This window comes from Pleurodeles waltl, chromosome 6 (assembly GCF_031143425.1).
Source record: "Pleurodeles waltl isolate 20211129_DDA chromosome 6, aPleWal1.hap1.20221129, whole genome shotgun sequence".
Taxonomy (NCBI): Eukaryota; Metazoa; Chordata; class Amphibia; order Caudata; family Salamandridae; genus Pleurodeles; species Pleurodeles waltl.
The window spans coordinates 710191327-710219103 of NC_090445.1; the positions used below are offsets into that span (position 1 = coordinate 710191327).

The 27777-nt window shown below is 46.2% G+C and overlaps 1 long non-coding RNA gene across 1 annotated transcript in view; it reads left to right on the forward strand.

The window, feature by feature from the left end:
• Nucleotides 1-423: 423 nt before the first annotated feature.
• The window catches only part of LOC138302027 (uncharacterized), a 164514-nt gene continuing 137160 nt past the window's right edge, over nucleotides 424-27777 (forward strand). The window contains exons 1-2 of the long non-coding RNA XR_011205228.1: nucleotides 424-533; nucleotides 1089-1132. This is a non-coding gene — a long non-coding RNA (uncharacterized lncRNA). The remainder of the gene's footprint in view (nucleotides 534-1088; nucleotides 1133-27777) is intronic.

Below are 27777 nucleotides of genomic sequence, written 5' to 3' on the forward strand. Positions count from 1 at the left end.
TCACACTCATCCCCGCCTCATCCCTCTATAATTAGCCGGATAAGCCAGGCCCTACTAGCGTTGCATGACATTAATTATGAGCATCTATGCTTCATTATCTTTGAACACGATTACCCATTACACTTTCCACGTTGACTTTAACCTTTTTCTAGTCATGAGACCTATAAGTGTAACCTAATTGACTTATACCATTTTTTAAGCTTTTTGGGTTGAGGGGATACTCTCCCTCGACTGTTTTCCTCTCCTTCCATAAGTTCATATTTATTTTCAGCCTTACCCCGAACAGGACAATACTTTTAAGATGGCTGCCAAACAACGCCAACATTTAAGTCCTTTTTCTTTTTCCCTTTTCAGTTTCCAATGATTGGGCCACGTCCTGGTGACGTTGGCCCTACCGGCATTCAGGAAATACTTCCTGGTTTGACACTCCAGACCACGGTGCTTGATTTTGAAACCCGGCGACGGCGCTCCCTCATTATCTACAGGAGCGCGGCCCCGGGTAGGTTTCCACATACCCCAAGAAGCGGCAAAATGTGAGTACTATCTCCTCTCTTTGTCATTATTGATCGTCCAGACCGCAATACTCTTTCTTGAATTTTCGGGTCCGGATGGCTGTATAGATATAGTTTTTCACTCGATAAGGTTATCGGAGCCGGACTTCTTGACATTGTTGGGATTCGAGTTTCTTATGACACCTGCATCCTCTGTCTAACACTTGACACGATTGAAATGCATCTCATATAGGCAACTGTTCCAGCATCATTACAAACTTTAGATGATCAGCTTGATTTATTTAATGATGACTGTGGTATTTTTTACCATGATTCATGGTGGTGGTTAGTATTAATGTGCAACCAGTATTCATGGATTATGTGCTTTATTTCTGTCTCTTTGTCCAGTATGACACTCTTGGTTTTGTGGCTTGCGCATTCCTAGGAAGCCCGTACTCTATGATGGGATGGTAAGCTAACTGCGTTTTTTTATCCACCACACTTGGGACTGGTCATGAACCGTTTAGTCACTGTTTTTATTTTCACTGTGCACTATAACTTCTATGCAAACGAACATTTGTTTTCACTTTTTCACAGGGCAACTTGCTGACCAAACTGACTATGACGTGCAGTCTACATAAGTAAGTGACCGACCAGCACTTCATCTTTTTTGTATAAGTATAGGAGAAGTAGTAGTAGCGGTCCTGAAGAAGCATCACTGGATCATTAGTGACCACTTAGATGTGAAACATGTTGACCTAGTATTTACAGGATCTGGGACACTACCTAGTTTCCTTCATTGGAGCACAGCTGTGCATTATCTCCATTAGCACTCCCCTTGTTTCTTTTAATCTTGGCCTTAGCCTAATTCTGAGTTATTAAATATGATGGCTATGATTCTGAGCCAATTTTAACTCTCACCTTTCCTCTCTCCTATCATACACCGATAGCCAGTATTCATCATAGATCTGACCACATTTGGTAGAGGATCTCCAGTTAAGTACCATCACCTTCATTAGGTGTGGCCCGTCAGACATTGCAGCGCCAGTCTGACGAGGAGGTTGCCCAGTAATGAAGCTTGACATCCTATTGGGTGGGTGAGGGCTCTCCCAATCTACTGACTTTCATTAGCCCTGTGTATATCTGTATTCTTGCTCTTTTATGGAACAGTGTACTTCATAAAGTTTCATTAGCTATATTTGGGAGAGTGTGCACTGGACCAATAATCTCCCTGTTCCCTCCTTGATTGTAAATAAGAGTTAGTGGATGTTAATAAAGTAAAACAAAGTTACATTATATCTGAAGCAAAACAATATTTATTAAACAAATGTCAATGTTGTTGTAGATGGAAGAAGTACAGAGGATGAAATGTTACCATCAAGTGAACAGATTGAAAAAGTGGATAGATCTCAATCAGAAGAAATTTATGAACACTATAATATCCATCCACTCCATTCCAATGAAGTTATTGGCAATGCTATTGATCTCTAACAAACAAAAGGAACTCAACTGAGTGTGTGGAGAAAGGTTTAGAGACTAAAGGGGTCATTCTGACCCCGGCGGACGGCGGAACTCTGACGGTCGTACCACCAACAGGCTGGCGGTGTTCCACCTGCGTATTATGACCGTGGCACATTCGCCACGGTCATACCGCCGGTCCCTCCAGGATACCGCCAGGCTTCAGCTGGGTGGTCGTAATCCACCAGGGCCGCGCTTTAAGCAGCGCAGCCCTGGGGATTATGAGTCCCCAACCGCCAGCCTGTCCATGGCGGCCATGGAAAGGCTGGCAGTAAGGGGGACTCGGGGTACCCCTGGGGGCCCCTGCACTGCCCATGCACTTGGCATGGGTAGTGAAGGGGCCCTCAGGCAGAGCCCCATCGCGCATTTCACTGCCCGACATACAGGCAGTGAAATGCGCGACGGTGCTACTGCACCCGCTGCACATCAACATTGAGCCGGCTTCAATGTTGATGTGACTTTTCCGTTGGGCCAGCAGGCGGAAATGCTGTTTCCATCTGCTGGCCCAGCGGAAAAGTCATAATAGGGTGCCACGCATACTGCCAGCACTGGCGGTATTGTGGCGCCCATGGCTTCGGCGTTCTTTTGACAAGACCGCTGAAGTCATGATGAGGGCCTAACTGTTTTCCACAAATATTTCCAACTGGAGTAGGTGGCTGATATGATGACTGCCCCATACAAATACCAGCAGCTGAGTAGAGGTCAACTAGATTATATTCAGAGAACCCTAGATTACTGCAATGTATTCCATACACATTCCATCTATTATTTGAGAGTGACTTGTCTAGACTATCATATTCTGTAAACAACATGCTGAAGGCAGGAATCAATCTACAACCTCTCTCTGCAAAAGAGGTTGTTGACAAAGTTCATGGAAAAGATGAAAACTTGGAATACAATTTGATTCATTAGAAGGCATGTCAACGTGGGACCAACAAGTATTGGTATTGTTGTCATGATGACCTGAAATGTATTTTGTGAAAATATTAATGACTATAATCCTGTTCTTCTCAAAATGTAGAATGGCAATGTGGATAATCCGCTTGTGGCTGAAAATTCCATAGCTGTTGCTCGTTAGGACTTCCTACATAACAAAATCAGAGAAGATGGAGATGAAGAAGACATGGTAGGTGAGGAAATTCGATTTTTAATACGATCGTATCGACCCGCCATTTTGTGGCTCGCCGCCATTTTATGTTGCCTTCACTCAGGCAGCACAGCGAACGAAGTCCATTCTGCCTTTTCTGCTTATTCTGCAACATGGTGTTCAAAACAGTCTTCTGCCTCTATCTTTACAAGACTGGTATTAAGGTCTGACCGAGTACACTAATCCCTGTCTGGTTTTCTAATCCTTGTTTCAACTATCTGTAGGCTCACACTATTCTCCGCCGATCTTATCTTATCGTCTGGCCTTCGCTGTCCTTTGCTAGTATTCTCTCATTTCACAACTGTTTTCCAAACGCACACAAACTTATCGCACCACATGCAACTTCGTTGTGGATCGGTTAATGAATTAGTTCAAGGGAGGGGTGACAAACACAGCTGGAGGGGAGGCAACCTTAAGTCACTTGATACTTTGTTCTGTCTTGTTTTCCGACATTTCTATTGACTCTGTTCTATCTTTACATCATTCTTACTGGCTCCTTTCTATGTGTTCTGGGAGTGTATGTAGTTAATGAATGTTTTTATACGGTATATAAGATTGTGCGCCACAAAGTAAAGTGGCAGTCTCCTGAGAACATACCTTGTGTACTTCTTGGACAACTGTACTAGCTGCAGCTAATAAAATCTGATCTTTTACGCCTGACAGAGTGTCCCGTGTCTCTGTTAGTTGAGGCAGGTGAATCCAAGGAGATTTTAGGCGTACCCTGCGCCGCCAGGCCCAAAAGGTTCTGGTTCTTCAACTGGCGCCCAACGTGGGGCGGCTTCAGCGGTACCGGTTCTGCCTGAAGGTCGTGAGGAACCCCGCAAGAAAATTCTGGACGAATCGCGAGCCACGTCAAGCGACCCCTGTATGTCGAAGTGGTCCGAAGGTCTTTTTCAGCGCGGTTACTCCTTCCTGACGGCTACTGACGACTGCTGCCCTGACTGCCGCCCTGCCTTGGCCCTTTCTTTGATGATGTATGGTAAAGCGAGACGATAGACGGGCCTCTGTTGGTGTAAGAAGACATCCTTAGTTAAGTATTTGGTGGGTCGCGCCCACAAATTTTGGTCTTTGTTTTGTCCTTAGGTCCTTAGATTTGGCCATTGCAGTGGCCAAAGCCGAGGGGTAAGTGCATTTGTGCTGTGTAAACTGAAAGTTTTACCCCCTTGATGTTTGTGAACAGCCAGTAAAATCGTGAGATGTCTGGTCTGACTAAGTTTGGAAAACTTTGTTGCTTTGGTTGTAATAGGGACTCCCAGCTTGAGGACTCCTGTCCGATTCCTTCGGTTGGAACTCCCACATATGAGCTCTATTCTAAACATGGTGTTGGTCCTATTGCCTTTAATAAGACATGGACCCGATATACAAAGAAAGATGGTGTTTTAAAATGGCCAGAAAATGGTAGTTTCGAAACTGATGTGCTAGATAATTTGGAAGCAACGTTATTTAAAAGAAAAGCCCGGCCGGCAATGTTTGACTCTTTTCGCCTTTGGCGTAAGGAAGCCAAACAGAGAGAAATTAAACAAGCGAAACGAGATAGGAAAACACAGGGAATGACGATTATACAGGCTGCTCAGCAATTCAAAAATGATGAAATAGATAATGCAATGGAAATTTCAGACAGACAGCATCGAATGGCAATAGATAAATGCTATCCGACGTTGCCTATCTCTTCCCTTGATAAAAGAAAAGATTTTGAGGAAGATTCCTTAATGTCCCACTTATTGAAATTGCCTCCGCCCTATGTACAAGGTGCTAATGCACCCCCGATGTTACAGCCTGTTCAGCCGCCAGTTGTGCTTCCGCCTGCTCCAGCTTTTCCACATTTGCCTCCTCAAGTATTGCCTATGCCAGCTTTGCCTTTAACTCCTTTGCCTTCTGCTCCTTTGGCAATTCCTAATGCTCCTTTAGTTAATTCACCTAATACCTTGTCCCCTATCCTTATGTCAAATTCTCCATCTACGCGTAAGCGATTTACCGATACTGTCTCTGGTCTCTTATCACCTTTCTTTGAAGCTTTAAACGTGTCTCCAGCTTTTTCTCGAAGACAGTCTCGTAGTCAATTCCCAGACTCCGAAGAGCGAGAAAAATTGGACTCACTTGCTTGTAGATGGATCAAGAAGGGTCCCCAATATAGTACGTCTGATATTATGTCCACCTTTCTGCAATGGAATGCACCTACGCAGAGATATGTTTTTAAAGTTATGTGCGATACTCTCGCTAAAGAATGGGAGGATATGAATTTGGGTTCGGTCCCACAGGATCTGTTAGATGTTCAGGCTGACTTTGACAAAGGACTTATTGTAGGTCCTAAGGTTGAAAACGCTGTCAGAACACTTATTTCTTTCAGATCCCTATTGTTCTCACAGACTTTTCCTGATTCTGATCCTTCAGTTAGGACAGCACTGAAAAACTATCCCATGAGAGAGGTTTCTCCAATATGGAAGGAAGAAGTTGCAGCAGCAGGTGCTAATCCAGCTATTCCTGCGCATTTTCAGCGCATATGGATACATGTCCCCTGGAAAAGGTCTGAAGTTTTAGCACTTAAACAGTCACTACCAGATTCACGCAAAAATCCTGCTGGTTACTATAAAGAGTTGTCGCAAACAGTTGATGCATGTACTATGAATTTAGCAGATATTGACATGTTGATGGGAAATGTAGTTCCACAGACAATATGGGCTAAAATTCATAGAGAGGATCACGCTCAAGAATTAGGCGGCGATTGGAACGCTATTATTGCCGCAGATAGAGGTCAAGTAGGTGGTGCAAAGCCCGATGCTTTGATCTCAGAACTCCCTGGTAGGATTATTACATTAATGAAAACAATGATGCCTGCTTTGAGAGTTAATTGGGATAAGCTAGCAGCATGTAAACAAAAGAAAGATGAAAGTGTTTCCGATTTCTTTACCCGATTTGAGGAGACATTCATTGATCACAGTGGTCAAGATATGGCTACAGAAGGGGGACAGCGATTATTTGTGGATAAGTTCGTATATAACTTGCTTCCTGAACTATCACATAAGCTAAAAGACTCCGAGAGTTCATGGTCAGTTTCTTCTTCCGCCCAGATATTGGCTACTGCACAATATTATGAAAATAGAGACAAAGAAGAAAAGGAAAAACAAGAGAAAAAGACGAAAGAATTAAAAACTAAAGTTCTCTTGCAACAGGCTTATCCTCCTCGTTATGTTCAGCCTCAGTTTCAACAGCCTCCGCAGTTTCAGAGGTTGTATCAAAAGCCTGAACCATTCATTCCAAGACCTTTGCTAGGTCCCAATCAATGTGCTTATTGTAGGGAGGAAGGTCATTTTAAGAACAATTGTCCGGCATTGTTGCAGCGTAATGGAGCAACATCTGCTTCACGAGGTCGTGGTGGTCTTCAGTCAGCAAATAGAGGTAGAGGTCGAGGTGTGTTAACCCAAGGGCAGAGTTCTTTTGTTCCTCCAAATTCCGGAAATTACTTTGACCAGCAAAATGTTAGGTCTACACAGTATTACAGTGAGGATCAGTATATTGAAGGAGGGAATGAAAGTCTTCATTTTGAATAGGACAGCCATGGACAAAGTAAGGGGGTTACGTCAATTCCAGTGGATCAGAATGGACCTTATGTTAATGTCATTACAATGGGTGTTTCAGAGCCATTTCTTTTAGATACTGGTGCCATGAGAAGCTCTATCATTCATTCTAAACTCCCTGGCGCACCTTTGTCTGGCTTAACGAATGTATCTGTAGGATTTTCTGGCACCCCTATTCGCAATCCAGTTTCTTGCCCTTTGCCTGTTTCAATAGGCCCTTATGATTTAGAAGCTCCGCTTCTTCTGACGAATGGTTGTGGTGAAAATCTGTTGGGTTTAGATCTATTAAAAAGAATGCATGCTACGATATATTGTTCACCTTCTGGTGTATACCTCACTCTAGGACGGAAAATGACTAGTCCAATGTACTTATCAAAAGATCAATTTCCACCTGAATTGCTTTCTCTTCCCGAAACGCTTTGGGCTACGGGTCCGAATGACGTTGGTTGTCTTGAGATCCCACCTTATGTTGTTACTCTTAAGCCCAATGCTGAAATGCCACGTATTCCGCAATACAGAATCTCTACTGAAGGTGAGAAAGCACTTCTGGAAATTGTCCATGATTTGATTCAGAAGGGTGTGGTTGAGGAAACGAGAGGAAATATATGTAACAGTCCTGTTCTTCCGGTTCTTAAACGCACTGATCCTTCTCAGCCTCCTGTTTATCGTTTTGTAATTGATCTTCGGGAGGTAAACAAGATTGTCGTACCGCAGTTTCCTGTAGTCCCAGATATCACTGCTCTGTTGACGATGATACCTTCTACAGCGACTTGGTTTTCAGTTGTTGATTTAAAGAATGCTTTCTTTAGTATTCCCATCGCCGAAGAGAGTAGAGATATTTTTGGTTTTTCCCTCGGAGGCCGAAGCTTCCGGTTTAAACGCGCACCTCAAGGTTATTGTGAAAGTCCCTCTGTTTACAGTCAAGCTCTAAAATGTCATCTTGATGCCTTTTCCTTACCGTCCGGTGCCGCTCTCATTCAGTACATGGATGACTTGTTAGTTGCCGCTGATTCAGAGGAGATTTGCAAAAACGTGACCGTTGCACTGTTGCGTCATTTGTTTGATCTAAATCACAAGGTTTCTCCTTCTAAATTACAATATGTCTGTCGCGAGGTGACTTATTTGGGTCATCTCTTGTCAAAGGAGGGACGACGATTGACCCCCGAACGAATTCAGGCAATTGCACAAATGTCAGTGCCATCCACACAAAGAGAGGTACGTGCCTTTTTGGGCATTACTTCTTATTGTAGACAGTGGATTCCGAGTTTCTCTTTATTGGCTAAACCACTGTTGGCGCTAACTTTAAAAGATACGCCTCAGCCTCTTCCGTGGACTGACGAGTGTCAGAAGAGTTTTACTGATTTGCGTATTGCTTTGTGTTCTGCTCCTGTATTGGGTACTCCTGATTACAGTAAGCCCTTTACGCTCTATGTCCACGAAAGAGAGGGTTGTGCATTGTCAGTCTTAACGCAGCGTTTTGGAGATCAACAGCGACCATGCGCATATTTCTCAGCTACGTTAGATCCAGTAGCTAAAGCATTGCCTAGTTGTCTTAAGGCGACAGCGGCAGCAGCAATTTCTATCCGACAGTCTGCTGGAGTAGTGCTAGATAATACTCTCATTGTTATGGTGCCACATGCAGTGGATATTTTACTAAATAGGACAAAAACGCAGCATCTTACGAGTGCTCGGTTGTCCGGATATGAGCTGACGCTTTTGGCTAGTCACATACACATCAAACGATGTAATACCCTGAATCCAGCTACTTTGTTGCCTCTTCCAGAAGAGAGAGATGTCTCTGAACAGCATGATTGTTTTCTCCGTACTGAAGAAGAGACTAAGGGTAGAATTGACCTAAAAGACACGCCATTAGTGAATCCAGATGGAACACTATGGGTAGATGGTTCTTGTTTCAAGCTCCCGAATGGAGATACAGTTTCAGCCTACGCTATTACTACTTTGCATACGATTGTGGAGACAGCACGCATTAGACATAATTCAGCTCAGGCAGCTGAATTGATAGCCTTAACTAGAGCGTGTGTGTTATCCGAAGGAAAAAGAGTAAACGTGTACACTGATAGCCAATACGCTTTTGGTGTAGCGTTTAACTTTGGGCGCTTATGGAAGGAAAGAGGATTCTTTACTTCCCATGGTACTAAGATACAACATGGTCAATTAGTGACTGAACTTCTTGAGTCACTTACAATGCCTACTCAGATAGCGATCGTGAAGTGTAGTGCACACAAAAAGATTGTGGACGATGTTGGTCGAGGAAATGCATTTGCAGATGAGGTAGCGAAAAAGACAGCCAGAGACAACACAAGTCGAATTTATGTTGCAGGTCCCGCAAACTGCGTAAGAGAAAAGGGAATGTGTGAAGATACAGTAGAGAGTGTGAAATCAATTCAAGGAGAGGCTACGGAGAATGAGTTGAGAAAGTGGAAGGAAAGTACAGGAATGTTAGATGAGATGGGATGTTGGGTTGAATTATCAGAACATCAACGTTGGCTGTTACCAGATGCTTATGTACTACCTGTAGTTACTATGGCACATGGTCCAGCTCACCTAAGTGCAAAAGGAATATGTAGGCTTCTGGCTCCAGTGTGGCAAAATGAGGGGATCCCAAAGTGTGCAAATAATGTAGTAAAACATTGTATTGTTTGCTTGATGTACAATCCGGGAAAGGGAACCCCAACTCCAGCAGGTCATTTTGCTCCTCCAACATATCCATTTGAGGTGTTGCAGATCGATTATATTCACATGGAACGATGCAACAACCTCAAATATGTTCTGGTGGTAGTATGTGCTTTTTCTAGATGGGTAGAAGCCTACCCTCTGAAGGACAATACTGCTTTATCAACTGCCAAAATACTTTTGAAAGAATTCTTCCCTAGGTTTGGTTTGCCGCGCATTGTCTGGAGTGACAATGGGAGCGAATTTGTGGGTCAAGTCATGCAAAAAGTTTGTGCAGGTCTTGGCATAAAACAGAAGTTCCACGCGGCGAATCACCCACAGTCGGCTGGTTTAGTAGAATGCTACAATGGAACCTTGAAGCTCAAAATTGCTAAGGTGCAAGCTAGCACAGGACTTAATTGGCCTGATGCTTTACCATTGGCTCTTCTGTCCATCAGAACAGCAGTACACTCTCGTTTGGGGCTTAGCCCTTACGAAGTGATATTTGGTCGCCCAGCTAATGTATGGGGAATTCCTCGCCCTAAGAAATACTCAGACTTGCCATACCCGATGTTGATTGACTACTTGCATGACCTTACAACTAAATTGCGTGTTCTTCCTCAACAGGTTCAGAGTGCTCTACCAGAGGCTTCTACAGACCCAGGTCATTCCATCCGACCAGGTGACTGGGTCTGCACGAAAAATTTCCAACGACAGAGAAATTTGGAGCCCAGATGGAGAGAGCCACGCCTGGTTCTTTTGACCACAAGAACAGCAGTTAAAGTCGAAGGAAAGAAAAACTGGGTGCATGCCGTGCACTGCAAGAAAGTGCCTTTGCCTTTCGATCAATGGGTCCGTAGAGGCATCAGTGACTCTGAAAGTGAGAAAGTTCCGCAATTTGTACCATTCAGTGATGCGCGTCTAATTGGAACACTTTCTGAGAAAGAGGACGACGACATCCTTCAAGAAGCAATACCATCGCATCGACGCTTAAACACGAGAAATCCAGGAACATTGTTTCAAAACCAGACTGCCTCTGGACAGGAACGCTATAATTTGAGACCAAGACCAAAGAACTTGTAACTTTCTCTCCTATGTAGTACTCTATCCCGGTTGCAGGGTCACGGTAGGAGTCTTAGTCACGACCTGAGTAAGTGGCAATAGGCCTGCAGGACCTCACAGTGTCATAGGACGGTAGATAATCGTGACTACAGTGATTGAGGAAGATTGCCGTGAGCATCCACTTAGAAAGATGGAGGCTACATTAAATAAAAGAGAAAGTAAAAATGTACAGAATAATTGTAAAGAAATATGTAGTCGTTGTAGTATTGCTCTATGCGTCATTATATTGTCGTGTATTCTTTTGGCATCTGTAAACTGGATCATTATTACTCTGCAGCAAAAAGTTGTCTCTTCTCCTACCTCTACATCTCCTTCTACTATCTCTCCGCACCTATTCCACACTCTTCCCCAGCATGAACTCATTAGAAGAACTGAATACTTTAACAATTCCTTCGTCCAGTTGTTACATCAACATCAGTTAGTGATCAATACAACTGACTGTTGGGTGTGTGGACTCATACCACATACGGTAGAAAAAGGAATGCCATATTTAGTTCTTCCATTCTCCTATGAAGGTTCCGCTTGGGCTTATTTTGTCATTTTCAATAATGCATATCAAAGTAAAATTAAACAACCTGTCAGTTCACATAGTGTTGGTTCAGATTTCAGTCATAGTTTATTGATAAAGGGAATGGTAGCTATGGCTAAAATCATGGAAAAAAGTGAAGCTTCCATAGATGAAAGAAAAGCATATACCAATTGGAACATAACTAATTACATTTCCAGCCTCAATGATAAGATTGAGCAAGGAAAATCTCCTCCGATACGGGTCATACCCCAACAAGGAAATTTCTGTCTGCAAATAAATGGTAGAACTCCAAACACCGGACAAAGAGAAAGTTTATGTTCCCATACATATGTTTATTCAGCCCTGAATTCACCGCCGTTAGTACCATCTCAAGGTACATACTTCGTTTGCCACGATAGGGCTTATACATGGTTGCCAGCTGATTTTTCTGGTACTTGTTATATAGCCTTTCTTCTTCCCCCTACATACACCGCTCCTGCGAACCATCATAAAAATAGATATGGCAGAGGGATTGTGGATTCGAAAGACACAGCAGGACAAGAGGGAGGAGATTTCCTCAAAGGATTTCTTCCCTTCTGGGGTCCAATGGCCAACAGCAGAAATATAAGGCAATTGGTTCGTGTCGTAGAAACCACCATAGACATCACTGTAGGAGCTTTAAGTAACATTACAGCTGAACTACAGGCTGATCGTCTTATGACCTTGCAGAACCGTGTTGCCTTAGACTTTGTTCTTGCGGACCGTGGTGGAGTATGCAAATTGATCGGATCAAGTTGCTGTATTTTCATACCTAATGACGCTCCGACAGTATACCAAGCTATCTCTAAGTTACACATAATCTCCGAGTCGATTCATCAGGACGAAGGAGATTGGTCCTTTTCAGAGTGGTTTTGGGGATTACTGTCCAAATGGGGTTGGAAGGTATTGACATTCTTTGGAGTAATTTTAGCTTTTATATTCTCTTGTTGTCTTTGTATGCACTGCGGTCCTGCCATCTGCAACCTATGTACTACTGCATGTATTCCCAAACCCAAGTCACAAAGAACAGAGAATACCAAAATGATGGTACAGCAACAGCTTGATGACCTCATGGCCATAGACATCGACTCAGATTAACATGAGTTTGTGTATCTTGCCTGAGTTCTGGCAAAAGGAGGGTCTGAGGAAATTCGATTTTTAATACGATCGTATCGACCCGCCATTTTGTGGCTCGCCGCCATTTTATGTTGCCTTCACTCAGGCAGCACAGCGAACGAAGTCCATTCTGCCTTTTCTGCTTATTCTGCAACATGGTGTTCAAAACAGTCTTCTGCCTCTATCTTTACAAGACTGGTATTAAGGTCTGACCGAGTACACTAATCCCTGTCTGGTTTTCTAATCCTTGTTTCAACTATCTGTAGGCTCACACTATTCTCCGCCGATCTTATCTTATCGTCTGGCCTTCGCTGTCCTTTGCTAGTATTCTCTCATTTCACAACTGTTTTCCAAACGCACACAAACTTATCGCACCACATGCAACTTCGTTGTGGATCGGTTAATGAATTAGTTCAAGGGAGGGGTGACAAACACAGCTGGAGGGGAGGCAACCTTAAGTCACTTGATACTTTGTTCTGTCTTGTTTTCCGACATTTCTATTGACTCTGTTCTATCTTTACATCATTCTTACTGGCTCCTTTCTATGTGTTCTGGGAGTGTATGTAGTTAATGAATGTTTTTATACGGTATATAAGATTGTGCGCCACAAAGTAAAGTGGCAGTCTCCTGAGAACATACCTTGTGTACTTCTTGGACAACTGTACTAGCTGCAGCTAATAAAATCTGATCTTTTACGCCTGACAGAGTGTCCCGTGTCTCTGTTAGTTGAGGCAGGTGAATCCAAGGAGATTTTAGGCGTACCCTGCGCCGCCAGGCCCAAAAGGTTCTGGTTCTTCATAGGGTAGGAGATTTCTGCTGAAAAGTCTGTAACCAAGAAATTGTACAGCTTTAGTTTGAAGATGCTTTTCACATGGGAATATTGTTTTTTAAGAATGGTGTAATTTGTTGAGTTCAGCCAGTTTGTACTCAAAGTCAAGAGGAATTGTTTGGGTAAGTTGAGGCCTCACAAGCAAGTGAAATACAATATTGAAGTCTTTTCCAGAAATTCTGTACCTAGCAGAGTTTGAACCGGATAATACAGACACTGTGAAAGCAAATATGTTGGGCACTTGCTATACAAGAAAGAGTCCTCATCTAGAAAATATATGTCTAAACGAAATACTTCAAAACTACAGCTATAGAAACAATGTAACAGAAATGTAGATGAAGGGAAATATGCAGTAGTTGGTTGCGACAGCTGTTTGGTTTGACACACAAAAGGAAGTCTAATTAACCACAGAAAATGTAGTTGTCAAAGTCCTGATAAAAGAGAGTCTTTCTATTTGCCAATTCTACAACTGTACAAGCCTTGGTGCTCTGAATCAGATTTACTTGGAGAGTTTGACTGCAACAAATATTTGTGAAAGATAACAGTCAGTGTTCAGTGTTTCCAAACTATTTAAGAATGTTAAATGATGAGATTGAACAGTAAGAAACAATTGCTGCTGAGATAGCTAAGGACAGTTCACAAATCAGCCGAAGTTCAGGACCTCTGAGTCAAGAGCCTCATGGACAAGCAATTATTGAAAATGTAGCTGCCATAACCATGAATGAGGTGGCAGCTACAATGCAACAAGCAATACAGGAAAGTATTCATTTGAAACAGTTAGTTGAACAACTGAATGACAAGGAAAATATATAGATATATTTATACGTAGAGGTAAAAGAGAGAATAAAGCATGGATTCCTTAATGAGAAGAAACAGTGTGAATGCACATCTATTAAGTCAATGCTATTGTATGCCAGCAGTCAAGCTGGCACCAGGAAAAGCTTTTCAATTAAAGTTCCCACTGCTTTCCTACAGAGGACCACAGACTCAAATTTGTTGTGTGCAGTAACAGTAGCCACTTGATTAGCTGCACAAAACATTAAAGGAATTACTTTACATTGACTACTCCAACTGCATGTGGAACATGAAAACAAACTGGAGTACTAAAGGTTATCCGGTGAAGCTTGTCATGAACACTCAAGAGTACTTAAGAAATTGAAACTTTTAATCATTGATGAGGTGAGCATTGTCTCAAACTTAATGCTTGTCTTTGTACACTTGAGAATCAAACAGATTTTAAATACAGACTCTGATGTGCTGTTTGGAGGAAAGCATTTGATTGTGTTTGGCGATCTACTACAACTAACCCCGTGAAAGTACAGTCTGTGTTCAAGACACTTCTCCATGATGAAACTCGAAATTCTTTGGGAAGTATTGGAAACATAAACATTTGGTTAAACTTCCAATGCAAACAACTTATCAGAGTCACCAGATCCTCAGGGTCTGTGCAGGTTCCCAACATGTCCACCACAAGACAGCTCCAATACTCTGATTAGAATGTCACAGAGACAGAGTCTAAGAGAGTCCAAGTGGGGAAAAGGGGATTAGGAAGGGAACAGCTGGGAAGGATAACTGTAGGAAACAAAAGGTTAACCAACACAACATCAGAATCAAACCACATTTAGATTAATAAAAACTCTCTGTTGAATCTAGGGTTCAATGATACTTGGAACATGAAATAACACTCTATTGAGTCTAGAGTTCTGTGATACTTGGAACATGAAATAACACCATGTTGAGTCTAGAGTTCAGTGATATTCGGAACATGAAATAACACTCTGTTGAGTCTAGAGTTCAGTGATACTCGGAACATGAAATAATACTCTGTAGAGTCTAGAGTTCTGTGATACTCGGAACATGAAATAACACTCTGTTGTGTCTAGAGTTCAGTGATACTCAAAAAATGAAATAACACTCTTTTGAGTCTAGAGTTCTGTAATACTCGGAATATGAAATAACACTCTGTTGAGTCTAGAGTTCTGTGATACTCGGAACATGAAATAACACTCTGTTGAGTCTAGAGTTCAGTGATACTCGGAACATGAAATAATACTTAGACTGAGGAAACATGAATGGCCTAGAACTAGACTCTAATTAGGCCTCAAGAAATCTAGGTACCTGGAAAATAATCAATAATGGTTAGTGCAATGCTTCCTATGGAATTTTCATGAATTGAAACATACTGTTCTAGGAATACAAGAACCTTCTAGAACAATGTCCCAGAACAAACACTGCCTCATTACATGAGGACAAAGGCCATCCAAACATTCCCTGGAAAACAATAGGAACTGCACGAAAGACTTAACTTGCACATAGAATGTAACATCTTGAATTTAACATTTAGGGGGTCATTACAACCCTGGCGGACGGTGTTAAAGCAGCGGAAATACCGCAAACAGGCCGGCAGACAAAAAAAGGGAATTATGACCCTGGCGGAAACCGCAAACAAAGACAGCCACTTTAACACTTCGCCTGCCACGGCGGTACAGACAAGTAGCACGACGGTCACCGCCAACAGACAGGCGGAAGACAATGTACCGCCCACAGTATTACAACCCGCCAATCCTCCACTTTTTCCGGGGCGGATTCACCGTGTATAAAAACACAGTGGAAACAGCTTTTGGTATGGAAAAACGCTCACCTGAACATATCCCACGAGGAACGAGGAATCCATGGAGCCAGATCTCCAAATACTCCCTGACCTTGTGTTTCTGCTCCTCTACGACCAACAGCTACGTAGGAGCCACAGACAACGGTGAGTACTGCACCTACTCCATGGGGGAGGCAAAAGTTAGGGGGACACACACCAAACACCCCCACCCCCACCCTCGCATATTACAACATACACACCAATGCAGCCACAAAAAATCGGTCAGACAATGTAATGTGCCAATATACATGTCATACAAAAATATACAGATATATATTTGAAAATCAGTCATAATTATATACAATACGAGAAGTAGTGCAGATTTGTACATAACAATGTCCGTGCACCAACAGTCCAAAAATGCATGGACAAGGCCCACAAACGATACCTGACCACAATCGGAGAGAACACTGCCGGGGCATCAGATAGAAATACTACAGGCACCTCAGGGGGAAGGGAAGGGGGGCACCTCAGCCGGATGACTGCAAAGCCAGATCCACGACGGGGCTCCATGCCCATTTATGCCATTCTGGGGAGTGCAAAGCCACAGTCTCTCAAGTCCATACAGTGGGTGGTTTGCCCACTGTGCCATCCTGGGGAGTGCAAAGCCACAGTCTCTCAAGTCCATACAGTGGGTAGTTTGCCCACTGTGCCATCCTGGGGAGTGCAAAGCCACAGTCTCTCAAGTCTATACAGTGGGTGGTTTGCCCACTGCGCCATCCTGGGGAGTGCAAAGCCACAGTCTCTCAAGTCTATACAGTGGGTGGCTTGCCCACTGTTCAATCCTGGGGAGTGCAAAGCCACAGTCACTCAAGTCAGGTCTCTACTGGTACTGGGGGGGACTGGTGCCCAGACTGGATGAGTCTCCCTGTGAAAGGTGGTGTCCTGTCACTGTCCCAGCTGCACATGGGATAAGGATGCCTGATGTGGTGGTCCATTCATTCCTACCCAGTGCATTGCCCTGTTCAGCGGTGCTTTGCCATGGCGGTCTTTGCCCTGTTCAGCAGTGCTTTGCCATGGCGGTCTTTGCCCTGTTCAGCGGTGCTTTGCCATGGCGGTTCAGGACTGTTCAGCGGTGCTTTGCCATGGCGGTCTTTGCCCTGTTCAGCGGTGCTTTGCCATGGCGGTCTTTGCCCTGTTCAGCGGTGCTTTGGCATGGCGGTTCAGGACTGTTCAGCGGTGCTTTGCCATGGCGGTCTTTGCCCTGTTCAGCAGTGCTTTGCCATGGCGGTCTTTGCCCTGTTCAGCGGTGCTTTGACATGGCGGTCTTTGCCCTGTTCAGCGGTGCTTTGCCATGGCGGTTCAGGACTGTTCAGCGGTGCTTTGCCATGGTGGTCTTTGCCCTGTTCAGCGATGCTTTGCCATGGCGGTGTTTGCCCTGTTCAGCGGTGCTTTGCCATGGCGGTCTTTGCCCTGTTCAGCCGTGCTTTGCCATGGCGGTTCAGGACTGTTCAGCTGTGCTTTGCCATGGCGGTCTTTGCCCTGTTCAGCGGTGCTTTGCCAGGCGGTCTTTGCCCTGTTCAGCGGTGCTTTGCCATGGCGATTCAGGACTGTTCAGCGGTGCTTTGCCATGGCGGTCTTTGCCCTGTTCAGCGGTGCTTTGCCATGGCGGTTCAGGACTGTTCAGCGGTGCTTTGCCATGGCAGTTCTGATAAGGACATTGGTGTGTGGCATGACGTTCTCTACACTGGACATTGGTGTGTGGCATGACGTCTCGTACACTGGACATTGGTGTGTGGCATGACGTTTCATCATTGCCCAGCGGGGCTGTGGCAGCCGGGGCCCTCCAGGGCACTGACTCCAGCGGTGGCGGTGGTCTCTGGACCAGTGACGATACTTGGGCCCTCCTGGGCAATGACTCCGGCGGTGGTCTCTGGACCAGTGACGATACTTGGGCCCTCCTGGGCAATGACTCTGGCAGTGGTCTCCTGACCAGTGACGATACTTGGGCCCTCCTGGGCAATGAGTCCGGCAGTGGCGGAGGTCTCCTGACCAGTGACGATACTTGGGCCCTCCTGAGCAGTGACTCCGGCGGTGGTCTCCTGACCAGTGACGATACTTGGGCCCTCCTGGGCTGTGACTCCGGCGATGGTCTCCTGACCAGTGATGATACTTGAGCCCTCCTGGGCTGTGACTCCGGCGGTGGTCTCCTGACCAGTGACGACACTTGGGCCCTCCTGGGCTGTGACTCCGGCGGTGGTCTCCTGACCAGTGACAATACTTGGGCCCTCCTGGGCTGTGACTCTGGCGGTGGTCTCTGGACCAGTAACGACGGTGCTGGCGGTTGTGTCTCGACCGCCAGAAATGATGGCGCACTTCTCTGCCGTGACACTCACAACAGGCTGGGGAGACTTCCTCTGGCCCTTCCCCAACTTTGGTGGAGTCACAGCTGACTCTCCAATCCCCTTGGAATCCATGTCAGTTGTTTTCCGACCAGGAGTCTTAACACGGTCCAGTCGTCCACTCTCCAATTTTAGAGCCTTTACAGGGGGTGGGCTGCCAGTGCCTTGGCTCCGGGTCCTACTGCCTGCCCTGGTGGCCGGTGCACTCCAAAAACCTTGAACAGGCACCACTGGTATTGGAGGCTTTTTGGCTGAGGCGCTACGACGGGACTGATGAATTGGAGAGGGGGGTTGGGGCAAAAAGGTCCACTTTACAGAGGGACAGTTTCTGACGAACACTGGGATGGGTAGCTGGAGGGGGTCTGGGAGTGGAGGAAGAGAAGGTGGGTGTAGGAGGTGTCACTTTAGCTGTTTTGGGTGCAGGTTCTGGAGGCTGTCGTGAGGTGGATGGATGTTGGGTGAGTGATTGCCGGCATTTGTGTACTTTGGGAGGGGGTGTCACAGACACACTGGGAGAGGACACAGGGGACGTGTAAATAGCAGTGGAGGTGGTGAGTGCAGGTGAGCGGCTTGTGGTGCTGGGTGTCCTGGTGTGATTCATGGTGCCTGTAGATGTGGTGCATGCAGGTGTGTGTGTAGACGAGACTGGGAGGGAGGAGGGAGAAGAGGAGGAGGGGGACACAGTGGAGGCAGTGGATGTTGTTGTGTCTGTATGTGGCTGAGGCCTGCGTGAGTGCCTGTGGTGTGTGTGGTGCCTATGTTTGCTTGAGCTACTTGGGTGTGTTGACTTGTGTGCATGCTGGTCTGTAGGTGTGCTTGGGATGGGCTGGGGTACAGGAGATTGGGTCTGGGTGGAGGAAGTTGGAGGGGGAAGGCTAGACATAGGGACAATGGCTGCCATCAGTGCTGAGGCCAAAGATTGCAGGGTTCGCTGAAGGACAGCCTGACCAGAATGAATGCCCTCCAGGAATGCATTACCGTGTTGCAACTCTCGTTCTACACCCTGGATGGCATTCACAATGGTAGACTGCCCAACAGTGAGTGACCTGAGGAGGTCAATGGCCTCCTCACTGAGGGCAGCAGGGGTGACTGGGGCAGGGCCTGAGGTGCCTGGGGCGTAGGTGATGCCCACCCTCATGGGTGAGCGGGCACGGGGCGAATGCTGAGGGGCTGCTGGGAGGGCGGTGCTGGTAGGGGAGGTGGCGGCTGTACCTGTAGAGGTGGGGGGCACAGATGGTGCCACCACCACAAGGGAGCCCACATCGTCGAACGAGTCCGTGTCGCTGCTTGGTGATCCGGTGGCCGACGTGAAGCTCCCCTCGCCCTCCGTCCCACTGGTGCATTCAGAGTCCGTGGTGTGGCCCTCCATGCCCATGTGGGATGCAGCTCCCTCGTGCTCCGGTGCCACTGTACCTCCGACTGTTGATGCTGATGTACAAAAGGACATGGAGAGCAGAAAAAGGGGGGAGACAGAAGAAAGAGGGTTTTAGTGCATGGCATACCGCTACCATTGGCGGGCAAGACAAACGCAGCTGCCCCCTGCATTACGCCGTGCTCCTGCCCTCTGCACATGCAATTTCTGGGATATGGCCTATATGGCAATGGTGGACATCTGCGCACATGGATGCCACAGGGGCAACTATACCTCAACTTGGCACTCTGCTGAGGTGGGGCAGAGTGCCACATGGCCTACATTACAGAGGGGCCTTACCTACCAAACTCGCCCTGGCCTAGGGACACCCACAGCCCACCTCCCACACCCAGACACCTCCACTGCACACAAAGTCCACAGAATGAGGTTGTACTCACCCCCTTGTGTCTGCTGTGATGCCCTCAAGCGCCCATCCAACTCCGGGTAGACCACCGCCAGGATCCGGAACATCAGGGGGGTCATGGTGCGACGGGCACCCCTCCCACGTTGGGAGGCCATCCCCAGCTGAGCCTCCGCCGTCTTCTTGCTGCAGCGGCGAATGTCCTCACATCTCTTACGGCAGTGGGTGACCCGTCACTGGTGGGCCCCCAGGGTCCGGACCTCCTTGGCGATGGCACGTCAAATGTCCCTCTTCTGGTGGGCGCTGACCTACATGACATGCACAAGGAAAGAGAAACAGTCATTACCAACTGCACCGTCGTTGTGAGTGGCCCCCTCCCTACTCTGGCCATGTGGCCCATTCATTCCCATGCATTAATGTTCTATGAACTCTGCCCCCTTCCCTCTTCCAACCAGCCCTCTCCACCCAGGCATAGCCCATACAACGTGCTCCCTGTGTACTAACCTGTTGGTCTGGAGGACCGTAGAGTAGCGTGTACTGGGGGAGGACCCCGTCTACCAGTTTCTCCAACTCCTGTGCAGTGAAGGCAGAGGCCCTTTCCCCAGACGCAGCAGCCATCGTCGCTTCCAGACCGAGGTCACAGCAGCACTTGCAGTGTAGGTCCTCTCTTGTTGAAGGTCAGGTATCTAGTGATTGAAGAGATACAAAATGGCGGTGACGTCCGCGGCGGTGACGTCCGTGGTGGTGCGCATCATCACCGCCAGCACACCTGTTCATTGGCTCCTGGGACCCATAGGGTCCAATGTTAACCAATGCAGCATTGCGCCGCAGTCTACGACTGCCTACCGCGACGGTGTGCAACGCCAGCGCAGTTACCCCACAATCCCATTGTCCCAGTTTAGAGGTCAGGGAGCCGCCATTTCAGGGGCCCACATGGCTTCATTTACTACTGCGTCACACATAGCTAGGCCTACACTCAACACACATATAGGAAGGGTTTTGTGAGTGGTGTAGTCTTGTGTGTGACTGTGGGTACATACCTGGAGGAATAATGACTGGTTCTTCGCTGTTGTCCTTCGTAGGCACGTCTGCTGGGACATATGAGAAGAAGGCAGAATCCTCCGGTGTACCGACCGCTGGTGGACCTGTTGACAATGGAAGAGCGACATGTCATCGTAACCTACCGGTTTGACCGTGCCACAATCCAGGAACTATGTACCCAGTTGGAGCCAGACCTGATGTCACCAATCCGCCATCCGACTGGAATCCCCCCTGACGTGCAGGTGCTGTCAGTGCTCCATTTCCTTGCAAGTGGGTCTTTTCAGACAACTGTGGCCATGACATCAGGGATGTCCCAGCCTATGTTTTCCAACGTGTTGTCCAGAGTGTTGGCTGCCCTGCTGGAACACGTAAGGAGATACATCATTTTCCCTGAGGTGGAGGATTTACCTACAGTGAAAGGTGACTTCTATGCCCTTGGACATATCCCCAACATAATAGGTGCTATTGATGGGACCCATGTAGCTCTGGTCCCCCCCCACAGGAGTGAACAGGTGTACAGGAACCGGAAGAGTTATCATTCCATGAATGTACAGATGGTCTGTTTGGCAGACCAGTACATCTTGCAGGTAAAGGCTATGTTCCCTGGCTCAGTGCATGACACCTACATCCTGCAGAATAGCAGCATCCCTGATATGATGGGTCAACTTCAGAGGCACCGTGTATGGCTATTGGGGGACTCTGGTTACCCTAACCTGTCCTGGCTATTGACCCCAGTGAGGAATCCCAGGACCAGGGCAGAGGAACAGTACAATGAGGCCCATGGACGATTAGGAGGGTGATCGAACGCACCTTCGGCCTCCTGAAGGCCAGGTTCAGGTGCCTCCATATGACAGGTGGATCCCTATTCTACTCACCGAAGAAGGTGTGCTCCATAATTTGGCTTTGTGACGCCAGGTGCCTTTTCTGCAGGAGGATGATCCCGATGACGGTGTTGTAGCAGCTGTGGAGCCTGTGGAGCCTGTGGACAGTGATGAGGATGAAGCTGATGAAGAAGACAACGACAAGAGGGAGTCAGTCATACAGCAATATTTACAGTGAACCACAGATGAGAACGTTTTCATTTTTAGCTTTTTACTTTAGCTTTCACACGTCTACCTCTATCCTGTTTTTCGATTTAAATCACTATTTGGTAACTGAGTTGTACCCTCCCATTACGGTTTCACAGGTGTGGTTACCTACGTGTCAACTGCTTGCATCCTTCAAGGGCTTGTGATGTGTGACATAGGTATGTTAGCTTTACAATGGTACACCCATTATGACACTGTCATTAATAATACATTTTTACTAAATCACAGACTGACTCCAGATTGTTTTGTGTTTCAAGGGTGTTTATTGAAGTGCTCAGAAATGGGAGGAGGTTGTAAAATGAGGATGGGTGATGGCGGAGGAATGTCCATGGCAGAGTCCAGTCTATTAGTCTCACAGGTGCACTGCCCATCTGGGCATAGGAAGTGGAGCTGGGGCAGTTTAAGTATGGACAGGGTAACAAAGTGGGACAGTGGGGTGACAATCAGGGTGGTCTCATTTCCTGGAGGGGGTCTTGCCATCTTGCTCTGTCCTGTTCCTGGATCTCAGGGACCGCTTGCGTGGTGGTTGTCCGTCTGCAGGGGGTGGGGTGCTGGTGTGTTGGTCCTGTGGCGGGGCGTCCTGTCCACTAGCGGAGGTGGTGGGCAGTTCATCGTCCATGCTAGTGTCAGGGGCCCCTTGGAGTGCCACGGTGTCCCTCAAGGTCTGCTGTATGTCCTTCAGCACCCCTACGATGGTGCCCAGGGCGGAGCTGATGGTCCTCAGCTCCTCCCTGAACCCCAAATACAGTTCGTCCTGCAGGCGCAGGGTCTCCTGCAACTTGTCCAGGACCATCGCCATCGTCTCCTGGGAGTGGTGGTATGCTCCCATGATGGAGGAGAGGGCCTCGTGGAGAGTGGGTTCCCTTGGCCTGTCCGCCCCCTGTCGCACAGCAGCCCTCCCAGTTCCCCTGTGTTCCTGTGCCTCCGTCCCCTGGACCGTGTGCCCACTACCACTGCCCCCAGGTCCCTGTTGGGGTGGTGGGTTACCCTGGGTGCCCTGTAGTGGTGGACACACAGCTGATTGACCTGTCCTGGGTACGGAGGTTTGGGCCCGCTGGGTGGGTGCTGTGCTGGTGTTACCAGAGGGTGGAAGGTCGGTGTTGGGCTGTGCCTGTGCAAGGGGAACCGACTGTCCCGAGGCCCACGATGGTCCGGGCTGGTCATCAGGATCCAGTAGGGCAGAGCTGCTCTCGTCACTCTGGGCCTCTTCTGGGGGTGGAGTGGTGTTGTCTGGACCCTCTGTTGTGGTGACGGTCCTTCGGGTTCCTGCAGGGGCATAAGAGCATGATTATTGCATGTGTGTGTGTAATGGTGTGCAATGGATGGGTGTTTGTGCACCCCAGTGCAAGCATTCCTGTGTGTGGGTTTGTGTGGTGATGGTTGGGGGGGTGTACTGGGTATGTGCAGTGGGCATGCTTTTGTGATGGGTGTCCATGCTTAGTTGTGTCATGCAGGGCTTGGTGTTGGGATGGGTGGTTGGTGTCATGGGTACATTAGTGAGGAGTTGTAGTGATGGGGAGGGGGTGAGGGAGGGTGTGTGTGATAGCATGCAGGTAGGGTGGGGGATATGATAGTTAAGAATTGACTTACCAGTGTCCCATCCTCCACCGACTCCTGCGAGGCCCTCAGGATGCAAGATGGTCAAGACTTGCTCCTCCCATGTTGTTAGTTGTGGGGGAGGAGGTGGGGGTCCGCCGCCAGTCCGCTGTACCACGATGTTGTGCCTGGAGACCGTTGAACGTACCTTCCCCCGTAGGTCGTTCCACCTCTTCCTGATGTCCTCCCTATTTCTTGGGTGCTGTCCCACGGCGTTCACCCTGTCCACTATTCTGCGCCATAACTCCATCTTCCTGGCTATTGATGTGTGCTGTACCTGTGAGCCAAATAGCTGTGGTTCTACCCGGACGATTTCCTCCACCATGACCCTGAGCTCCTCCTCGGAGAAGCGGGGGTGTCTTTGGCGTGCCATGGGGTGGTGTGGGTGATGTGTGGGGTGGTGTATGTGGTGATGGTTGTGGTGAGTGTAGTGGTGTGTGGTGTTTTGTGCGTGGATGTTGTGTGGGTGATGGTGTTGTGTGCCTCTGTGTAGTGGTCTTGTCTATTCTGTGCTCTCTCTCTGTCGCCTTCGTCTCTAATTTTTGGTAGTAGGGGTTTGTGGGTGATGTGGGTGTGTGTTTTATATTGTATTGGGTGTGTGGGAGTGGTGTTTGTATGTGTATCAGGTGTGTGTATTTGGAATTGTCCAATGTGGCGGTGTTTTCGAGATGTGTGTGTATTTTGAGCGCAGCGGTGTGTACCGCCAATGGAATACCGCGGTTAAAAGACCGCCGCGTGGATTCGTGGGTCGTAATAGCATGGCCGTGTTTCTGTTGGCGTGGAGGTGGAGGATTTGTTTCCGCCAGTTTATCACTGACCTTTGGTGTGGCAGTCTTGTGTGGGTGTCTGAATTTCGGCGGATTCCAAGATGTGTGTCATAATAACTGTAGCGGAATGCCACCGCCGCCGCGGTGTATTGGTGATCTTCTGCACGGCGGTAAGCGCCTTTTACCGCCAGTGTTGTAATGACCCCCTTAGTTTTTAAAATGCACAAACATGAATTGCGCACATTGCTGATGTTTACAAGAATATGTAAATGTCATGAAATGATTGCGCACAATGAACATCATGAGTTAAGCACAAGAAATGAATCGCGCCTCTTGCTGATTCAAATGCCACCATGTGAATGCCATGAAATGGTAGTGCACAATGAATAACATGAATTAAGCACAAGAAATGAATCGCCCGACTCGTCGATTCGAATGCCACTTTGTAAATGCCATGAAATGGTAGCGTTCAATGAATGACATGAATTAAGCACAAGAAATGAATCGCGCGTCTTACCGATTCGGAGGCCACCATATGGATGCCAAGAAATGGTAGCATACAATGAATAACTTAAGCACAGGAAAATGAATCGTACGTCCTGCCGATTAGAATGCAACCTAGTAAATGCCATAAAATGGTAGAGCACAATGAATAACATGAATTGAGCACAGGAAATGAATTGCGCGTCTTGCCGATTCAAATGCTACCTAGTAAATGCCATAAAATGGTAGTGCACAATGAATAACATGAATTGTGCACGAGTAAAGAATCGCACATTTTGCCGATTCAAGTGTCAGCATGAAAATGCCATAAAACCTCGAGCGCACATTCACACACATAAGAACAACATTGTTTTATCTTGCAAATTAGGCCCAAGAACTCGAAAGCCTTCGAGAACGGCATCGGGGGCCCAACCCGACCTCCTCCTTACCGCCCTGATCAAGAATCACCGACAAAGTGAAAGGGCAAGGCCTGGAAGATCAAAGTAGGCCTCCGGAACAGGAGCTCAGGAAGTTGCTGCTCTGCACCGGGACCTCTGAATAGTGAGCACATGGAGCTGGGCTGGCTCCCTTATATAGAGTCTTGGCCCAGCCCACAAACCACACCCAGGCATGCTGCAGGGAAAGCTTCTAGAAGGCCCTGGAAAGGGACCACACCCTGACACACTCTAAAAGCCTGCAGCAGTACATTGCAAATGAACAGTATTTTATATGCACCTTGAACATAAGTCTTCAGGATTAAACTCTGCAATGCAAAAGGTTAAACAACAGCATATCAACACAATGCATAAATTACGTTATCTTGAAAGGGCTGGTTTTTTGCATTCTAGTCGCCCGTAGAGCGCGCACTGCCCAGATGTTGACACAACTACTTAGGAATATGTGTCAAGCATCTGACAATGAATACGGAAATATTCTGAAGGATATTAGCGTACTTGTTCTCTCAAAAGAGAGGAAAAGTTGCTTAGGGAGTCTACTTCTAAAAAAGTATTTCCTACAAGCAAGTCAGCAGCAAAGCTAATGTTCAATTTCATTCAAGAAGGAAAATCAATTATCTGTCTAAAGCCTACACTCCAGGAATGTTCCAGTTTTAACAAACAATTACCAAAATTGGAAAAATAACTTTTAAAACTTACAATAATAGACAGAAATGGTACACCAGGTTGTGACAGTACTCCTAGTAAAGTGTTTACATTTTTGTAAAAATTGTACAGTATTTTTGTGGTGAAGTTAAAATGTTGAGGAAGGATTAGTTAATGGTAGGAATGAGGATGAATACTCAGTGATCAAATTTGATCAGGTTGATGGCATAAAACAGATTGGAAAGTCTGCTGCACATTTCTTGCTTGTGAAAGACTTGTATGTTGGGAGTTCCCAGGTTCTCTACAATATGCTGTGACTATTCATAAACCTCAAGGTTTAAGTGTGGATGCAGCATTCATCAATATTGGTTCTACTGTGTTTAAGGAAGGTGTGACATATGTAGCCTTATTGAGAGATAGAACATTGTCCAGTTTGTATGTTGTTGACTTTGATGATAGTAAAGTAAATACCAATTCAAGTTGTGTCAAAGAGTACAACCGATTGAGAAGTGTTTATGCTCCTAATTTAGGACAGTATCCGATTTATCAAAAACCTACTAACTGCCCAATTTGATGCTGTTGAGAAGAAGTATAAGAAAGAGAACAAGGAACTTGTTAAGAAGAAAAACTGACTCTCCGGTGATAATGTTGGTTAACAGTTGTCAAAACCCTCTGCTGTCAACTGCTTTGCCAATGTGGTTCTCAACACACTGTTTACATGACCTCATGTTGTTCCTGCAGTTGAACATAGAAAAGATGAGAAATTGTGCTCTGCCCTGTTTACTTTGTTAGAATATCTCTGCGGTGACAGAAGTAAAGCGCATGGTGCATCTCACGTTCAAGAACTTGTAGACACATGCACTGGATCTGTACAGTTTATGCAAAACACTCAAGGGGGTGCAAAGGAATTTCTAATGGTAATATTTGGTATTACAGAAGAAGAGAAAGAAACTATTGACAACTTATTTGGACTTAGTTACTCATGGAACCATGAGTGTGAAAATTGTTATTTGACATTGTCTACAGAAAAGATTCAGAGCGATTTATTTACCTAATGCTACGAGATTGGAAAACTGTCAATGTTGACAAGTTGCTTACAGAAGCTTTACAGAACAATGCCTGCAGAAATTGTCAATCCGATCTCCTGTCAACTTTGCATATACGAAGTCACAAATATCTTATTCTAATGCTACAGTGATGTACAGCATAGGGAATTGCATTGGAATCAGAAATTACAAATTTTAAAGCAGGACAAACATCTATTTCAGTAGAAACATATACCACTATGGCAATTATTTTCTAAGAAGGAATTAGTTTTACATCTGGACACTACACCATCTATTTTAAAAGTACAATTAGATGGATAAAATGTAACAATGGTAACCTCACATTCAAGCACATACTGCTTTATAAACTACTAAATTCTTATCTTTTGTTTCTTGAACCTAAGTTCTAAATAGGATTACAATTGAAAAAGTGAAATAATATACTTGTGGCAGTTCTAATACAACTATATGTGACGTCATACGGCCAACCAGGGGTGATGTCTAAATAAGCCTTTCAAAATGCTGATATGCAGTTAATGGTAGAATAGTACAGAGCAGATGCTAGGAAAGGGGAAACAGTCATTACAAACTAAAAACCAGGACAAAAAGCTATTTTGTGGACAAAAGAAACTACTTAGTTTATTATCTTTTATGAGGTAGTTACTATTACATCTGGATATTGCATTTTGTATTTAAAAACTAAAACCGGATGGACACAATATAATGAGAAGAACTTCACAATAAAACAGATATAGCAACATGACCTACCAAGTTACAAGAAGGATTACAATTGGAAAAGTGAAATAGTGTACTTGTAGTATATGTATTTCCAGTTTTTATGACATCCTATGGCCTACCAAGAGTGATGTCTTTA